The sequence below is a fragment of the Vanessa cardui genome, chromosome 1 (genome assembly GCF_905220365.1).
Source record: "Vanessa cardui chromosome 1, ilVanCard2.1, whole genome shotgun sequence".
NCBI classification, from domain to species: domain Eukaryota; kingdom Metazoa; phylum Arthropoda; class Insecta; order Lepidoptera; family Nymphalidae; genus Vanessa; species Vanessa cardui.
In genome coordinates this window covers 2,237,504-2,244,817 of record NC_061123.1, presented here as the reverse complement: position 1 = coordinate 2,244,817, position 7,314 = coordinate 2,237,504, and the positions used below count along the sequence as shown (strand labels likewise).

The 7,314-nt window shown below is 34.7% G+C and overlaps 1 long non-coding RNA gene across 2 annotated transcripts; it reads right to left on the bottom strand.

Annotated features, from left to right (window-relative positions):
* Positions 1-4,764: 4,764 nt before the first annotated feature.
* Positions 4,765-5,885, bottom strand: LOC124531890. Of its 2 annotated transcripts, XR_006966610.1 has the most exons (3): positions 5,848-5,885; positions 5,638-5,763; positions 4,765-5,295 (listed from the first exon to the last, which is right to left on the bottom strand). It is a non-coding gene; the product is annotated as an uncharacterized LOC124531890 (long non-coding RNA). The 2 variants fall into 2 exon arrangements; XR_006966609.1 differs by having other exon boundaries at positions 5,638-5,882.
* Between the last annotated feature and the right edge of the window lie 1,429 nt (positions 5,886-7,314).

Here is a 7,314-nt window from a genome sequence, read left to right as displayed (position 1 = left end):
TGTATTTATTGAAATACTTCATTCCCAAAAAAACGCTTAAGTTATCTGTTAAATTCATTCAAATTTTTAAACATACATTATTATGCTGTTGCGGACCTTAACGCTATTTTAATATATTTTTTCGGGTATCTGTTCCACTTCTGACCGAGTTCACATGGGAAGCTTCCGTGCCGTCAATTTTCACTTCGACTACATTTACGTAACAAGCTTGACCTCGCTGTATGCGCACAGAAACATAATATAGCCTATGTCCATTCTGAAATTATCTATGATGGTGCTAAAGCTGTTTCATATATACCTAAAATATCAAACAAAATTTACTTGCATAAAACTAGCTTCTTTGTTCTTAGTTGGAAGATTTAGTCTCCAGGAAGGTACAATACTGATACCAGACCAGAGAACAGTAAACTCAGTAGTCAATCTTTTGTATTGATTAATTCAGTAGGTATATGAATAAAATCATCTGTTTGATATATATATTTTAGTTAGTACCTTTGTTATGTTATATTATGTTCATATAGCTATAGATACACCGTCTCGCTCACACTTATCGGAACACAAAATTACCAAGTATGGTTGCTTGGCGGTAGAAAATATGGCGATAGGTACCAAAATCAAAATCAAAATCAAAGTATACTTTATTCAAATGGGCTTTTACAAGCACTTTTGAATCGTCATTTAACAATTAAGTGCCCTTTTTTTTTTGACGTTGACGTTTAGCGGTGACAATAGTCTCTCTGTATATTTTCAATTATTAATATAAAAAAAGTCGGATATTGTTTGTAAAAAGTTTATTTAAACACTTACGTGAGTTTAACAAAGTGAGTGAATTATTATAACACTGGTATATAAGTGTGTAGCTTGTGACTCTTATCAGATACAACAATCAGCTGTTTCAAATAGTGAATGCGCAGGTACCCCCACAAAAAGAATTAAAATAACCAAATACAAAAAACAACTCATACATCTTGTGATTCGTGCATTATTCGTATATAATCACATCAGTCGTACACTTCAAGTGCATCCTATTAAATTAATAACTACTTTATTAATTAACAATTGTTACTCATCTCAGTGTGCCATCTATCGGATATCCTTAGTACTACGTTATTTTTAAATAATGGCTAACAAATGCAATCAATGCGGCAAGTTCCTCCCAACAACAGATGGCGCTAAATGCAATAAATGCAGTTCGGTATTCCATCGTTCGTGTGTCAATATAAGCCCCGACTCTCGCCTCCCTGCGCGCTGGATGTGTCGTCACTGTCGTGGGCTCGATATTAAAAACAAGCCTTCTGCCGAATCGCCTACTGAAGAGCTATTTATAGACGCCAATGCGGTAGATAAAAGCTCTGCAGGATCATTGGCTGAGGAAATCAGGCTGCTAAGAATAGAGCTCATCACAGTTACGCGGGAGATGACTTCCTTTAGGCTGGAGTTAGGAAGGCTAAATGAAAATATGGCCGAATTTAATAAAAGGGTGGACACGGTTGAAGACCGAATGACGTCTTTGGAGGATAAATATCTCAAAATTAATGAAGAGGGTAAAAATTCACAAATTAGTGAAACAATTGCGTCATTGAAAGCAGAGTTTAACGATAGAGAACAGGGTACATTGCTGAATGACGTACAAATATCAGGAGTACCTGAACAGAAGGGTGAAAATGTGGTGCACCTGACTCAAGCCATCTCCAGGAAACTGGGCATGACACTCGACCCTCGCGACATAGTCAGTGCCGAGCGTGTCGGACTTCGCCACCAGTTGTCGCCAAACGAAGATCGGCGACCGCGACTTGTCGTGGTGCGATTGGCGCGGCGGTCTTTGCGCGACGATTTAATAAAGTCGGCGCGGGTGCGACGCGGAATTGATACGTCTGGCATCATTGACGGCAACCCCTCTCGAATTTATATTAACGAACATCTGACACGAGCAAACCGGCTTCTCTTTTATAAGGCCAGAGAGGAGGGAAAACGTCATGGTTGGCGTTACATATGGAGTCGCGATGGGAGAATATTCATGCGGCGCGAAACGGATGCAGCAGTTCAACGGGTACGTTCAGAAAACGATATCTGCAAAATTTTTGGCAAAAATTAAGTTTGCATATTCCATTGTTATGTGTTTTTCTTATGGAAGTCTTATTTTATATGTATTGTAAACGACTTTTTAATTTTGTTATGATTATTTATATTTTTTATGTCGCTGTAATTAATGATGTTTTCAAGACTTTATTTCAATTTTATCATTTCACAATAATTTTAAGTTATGAGAGATTTAGTTTGTTCAATGATAGCAACAGTGATGTGGCCTTGTTCTGTATATTAAGAAATATTATAGATAAGATATATACTATTTTATTTATTTATTTTTATAACAATTATCATTTTATGAACGCGTATGAAGCGGGGTTTGTTCTATATAATTATTCTCTATTTATTAATACTATTAAATTAATTATTTTACTCATATTCGTTATAATACATTTTATTTCTCATTTCTTTATATTTATTATCAAAAGGGTTAACATGAGCAATCTTAAATTTGGTTTATTCAACCCGGGCTCGCTTGGGTCACATCATGAGGAGTTCATAGTTTTAATGGAACGTCATAAAGCCGATGTGATAGCCATTAATGAAACTTGGTTGCGTCCTGGAGAAGATGGCAGAGCCCCTCGTGTCCCAGGTTATCGATTACGTCATATACCGCGACCTACGGAAATACGATCAAGGGGTGGTGGTGTTGGCTTTTATATAAAATGTGGTATATCTGCGCGTACACTTGCACATCCTGTTTTTAATTTGGTTGAACAAATGTGGATACTCGTTAAATTGAACGGCAGGACTATAGTTGTTGGAACAGCTTATCGCCCTCCCTGGTTGAATACGTCCAGTTTTTTTGATGCATTGTCAGAAACTATCAGTGCATTGCCTTATTACGATTCGTTATATTTATTAGGAGATTTCAACATCGATTATCTTAGAACTCATGAATATCAGAAACAAATCTTGGACACCTTTTTATCGACTCACGGTTTGACACAACATGTCACGAAGCCTACACATTTTACGGCTAACAGTGAAACTTTAATAGATCTCATTTGCTCTAATACAAGGGTTCACAATATTGTAGTAGAACATATTGCAGAGCTTAGCGGCCATGCATTTGTTTCTTGTGAATTAAATATTAAGAGAATTAAAAGTCCATCAAAGATCTTTATGTTCAGACCGCTAAAAAATATTAACAAAGAATGTCTCACAGATACACTTAATTTAGTTAATTGGCAGGACATATGCAAAATCGAGGACATTAATGACATGGTAAGTCAGTTCACTGGTTGCCTATTATGGGTATTTGATACTGTTGCCCCTATTAAGATGGTCACCATCAAAGATACTAACTACCCTTGGATTACTTATAATATTAAATTATTTATGAGACGTCGAGATGAAGCTCAAACTCAGGCAAGGTTGTCTAAAAATGATTCGCATGTAAATTACTATAAAGACCTAAAACGACAAGTGGTACAGGCAATGCACAGGGAGAAATCTGCTTATTTTAATTTTCATATTAATTCCAATATTAAAAACTCAGTTGAACTTTGGAAACACTTAAATAATATTATACATATAAAACAAAAACACAACCAAAATATACCAGAACATCTTAATGACCCGACAATGATAAATAACTTCTTCCTTAATGTGCCAAGTAGTAGGGATCACGTTTCAATAGCAACAATGAATTATTATGAATCGAACAAGTTTGGCACGGCTGTTTTTACATTATTACCGACTAACGAAGTCGAAATTTTACAAATACTCCGCTCGTTGAAGTCTAACGCCATAGGTGTGGATGGAATATCGTTGGACATGATTTTGTTGTCGTTACCATGTATTTTACCAGTTATAATTAAAATCTTAAATACATCAATCGTAACGGGCACATTTCCGAACTTTTGGCAGACTGCGATAGTTAAACCCATTCCCAAGAAGGAGAATGTTTGTGAACTCAAGGATCTACGACCTATTAGCATTTTACCCTGCATATCCAAAATATTGGAAAGAATCGTATGTAACCAACTGACACGATTCTTAGAGAATAATAATGTTTTACCACTTGTGCAATCTGGATTTCGTAAACATCACAGCACCACTACTGCGCTACTGGATGTTACAGACAATGTTCTATGCGGCATGGACGTAGGCGAGGGAACGATTCTTGTTTTACTAGATTTTTCTCGTGCCTTTGATACCATTGATAGAGCTCTGTTCTTGTCCAAATTAAAATATTACGGATTCAGTTGTCAAACTATTAAATGGTTTGCAAGTTATTTAAGTAATCGCGAACAAATGGTTGAGGTAGTTAATGGAAACGGTTCCCGGGTGCTCTCAGACTGTAGCGCGGTTAATACAGGTGTTCCACAAGGCTCTATACTAGGACCGATTATCTTTGCGCTATATTGTGCCGACTTTGTTAACAGCATTAAACACTGTAAATACCACATTTACGCTGATGATATACAAATTTATATATCGTTTAAGCCATCTGAAGCTAGCGTGGCTATTCAAAAGTTGAATGATGACTTGAGTTATATTACGCAATGGTCAGAATCTCATAATCTCGTACTGAATCCGGACAAAACTAAGTATATCATATTAGGAACGAAGAAACAAATCAATCTAATTGGTAACTTAAACCCTAACATACAAATTAAAGGAAAGAAAATCGAGCGCATGAAAGAAGCGCGAAACTTGGGTTTGTTGATCGATGAGGAATTGAGATTCGAAAAGCACACCATTAATACAGTTCGTAATTGCTTTTACAGATTAAAAGTATTGTATAGGATAAGAGATGTTCTTAGTAAAGACATGCGAATTAAACTTTGTGATAGCCTGGTATTGTCTAAACTTAATTATGCTGATGCCGTTCTAGGACCCAGACTGCTAGCTCGCTCAAAAAACCTAATACAACGAGTACAAAATGCATGTCTCAGGTATTGTTTCCACATTCCGCCTCGCGCACATGTATCCCCATACCTTAATACCGCACGGATGATTAAGATGGAATACCGAAGGCAATTACATCTTGCTACCCTCCTATTTGGCGTTATTCAAAATAAAGCACCTTTATATCTATACAGTAAGTTGCGTTGGGCAAAAGAAAGTAACAAAACATATCCCACGAGGGCGTCGTCTTATATGCTTAGCGTGCCTCTTCATCGATCAGCAGCCTTTCGTGGTAGTTTCCGCTATGCAGCGACGAAGTGCTGGAACAATCTGCCGCCTCCCCTTCGGATCCTGGAAACCATTAATATATTTCGTTTTAGATACAAATCATATTTACGTAATCTACAGCTTCAGTCATAATTTGTTTTTTATTATTATTATTATTATATTTTTTTTTCTTTTCTTCTTTTAATTTAGTTAACTATTATGCAATTAATAGTAAATACAATTGTAGTATGCATATATCAAAATGATATATATGTGTAGACCAAGTTGGTTTATATATATATATATATTTATATCGTTATATGAATAATTTTTATTATTATAATATAAATACTTGTAGTATATATGTTATAGGTATAATTTAATTTAATAATTTAATATTTATTATAATAATTATTTATATCTTACCTAAAGGTATGGCTCCGTAGCTTATAGCTCAGATTGGTCTAGCAACGCGCTGCTGCAAAGGCTGCTATTTGCCTTCTTGTTTTTTTTTTTTTTTTGTACGACTTCTTCGTGGTCGTACATATTGTGCTGTATGGTTTGAATGACAGATAATTATATAATAAAGCATACAATTGAGTTACGTAAGATATAATAATTGGATATTCAACTTACCGTTTTAACAAATTACAACTTTCGGATTAAGCTCATTAGATTTTATATTATATAGTTTTTTGTTTTATCAACCGACTTCCAAAAGGAGGAGGTTATCAATTCGTCTGTATTTTTTTTTTTTTTTTTTTTTTTTTTTTTGTTTGTTACCTCATAACTTTTCACTGGGTGGACCGATTTTGATAATTTTTTTTTTGTTTTAAAGGTAGTGCTTCCCGTGGGGTCCCATTTTTTTTTATTTTTTTTTCCGATGATGGTATCCATGTGAAAACGACATAAGTCTTAAATTTGCATTATGTATATGCGCGACAAATAGGTGAATAACTGAAAATCACGTTAACCAATGTTGATAATTCTTTTTTTACTATAAAATATATACTTCAAGGGTAATTTGGTGAAAGTTTGGTAAGGTTCTGAGCACAGGATCCATGACAAAGTAACGGAACGGAAGGGAACGGAACAATTCTGAGGAGCACGTTAGCGATACTCATTCGAATCTTTTATTTATAGGTTATTTGGATATTTGAGTCACCTTCCGTAATGTGGTTATGTTTATGTAATTATCATAGTCGAATATTATAATCAACTAGCTACCCACCCCGGCTTCGCACGGGTGCAATACTGATACTAAATATACTACAGAATTTGTTTATATACGACATCACATCGCAAACTTTTAAAATTATCAGTGTTTCTTTACTATATTGTTCATGTTTTATATACACAAACCTTCCCCTTGAATCACACTATCTTTCAAATAAAACCGCATCAAAATCCGTTGCGTAGATTTAAAGATATAGGGACAGAGAAAGCGACTTTGTTTTTATACTATGTAGTGATGGAACTCCTATACGGCTCGCAGTTAGGGTGCGATATGGGGCAGAATTTCTTACTATCTTTAATCAAATTTTGTGTATGTGATGTGATGTCATATGATTTACGAAATATAGTTGGTCTTTTTCAAAGTTTTTTTGCTGAGTTCGATTACAGCTCTTTCGAGGGATCCTTGTAGTTTACGCCGCGTGACGTATTAAATCCGCATTTTCGAAAGTCTATTTTTGCTTTATACGCAAGTTTCCTTTGAAATTGTCTTCGAAGTAGTTTCTGACTCATATAAACGGAACGTTTAATCTATCCATATTAAAAAAAATTAGTTAGTCAACATCAGCTTCACTTAAAATCAAAAAATAAACAAAAAGAAAAACCGACTTCAAACAAAACACTATTTTAAAACAAATGAATATGCACGAAAAAGTAATAAAAATAATTGCGTATTCAACATATTTTTTAGAGTCTTCCTAAGTTAAATGAAATGAAAAATATTAGACTTCTTAAAAGTCGATTAACGATTATATCATGTAGTTATAATTATTGTTATATTTGGAGTCGGTGTCAGCCAATAAAACCCTACAGTATATCTATCAAAAAACAATACGAGAATACTTTAACAAATATGTTTTTTACAAATTA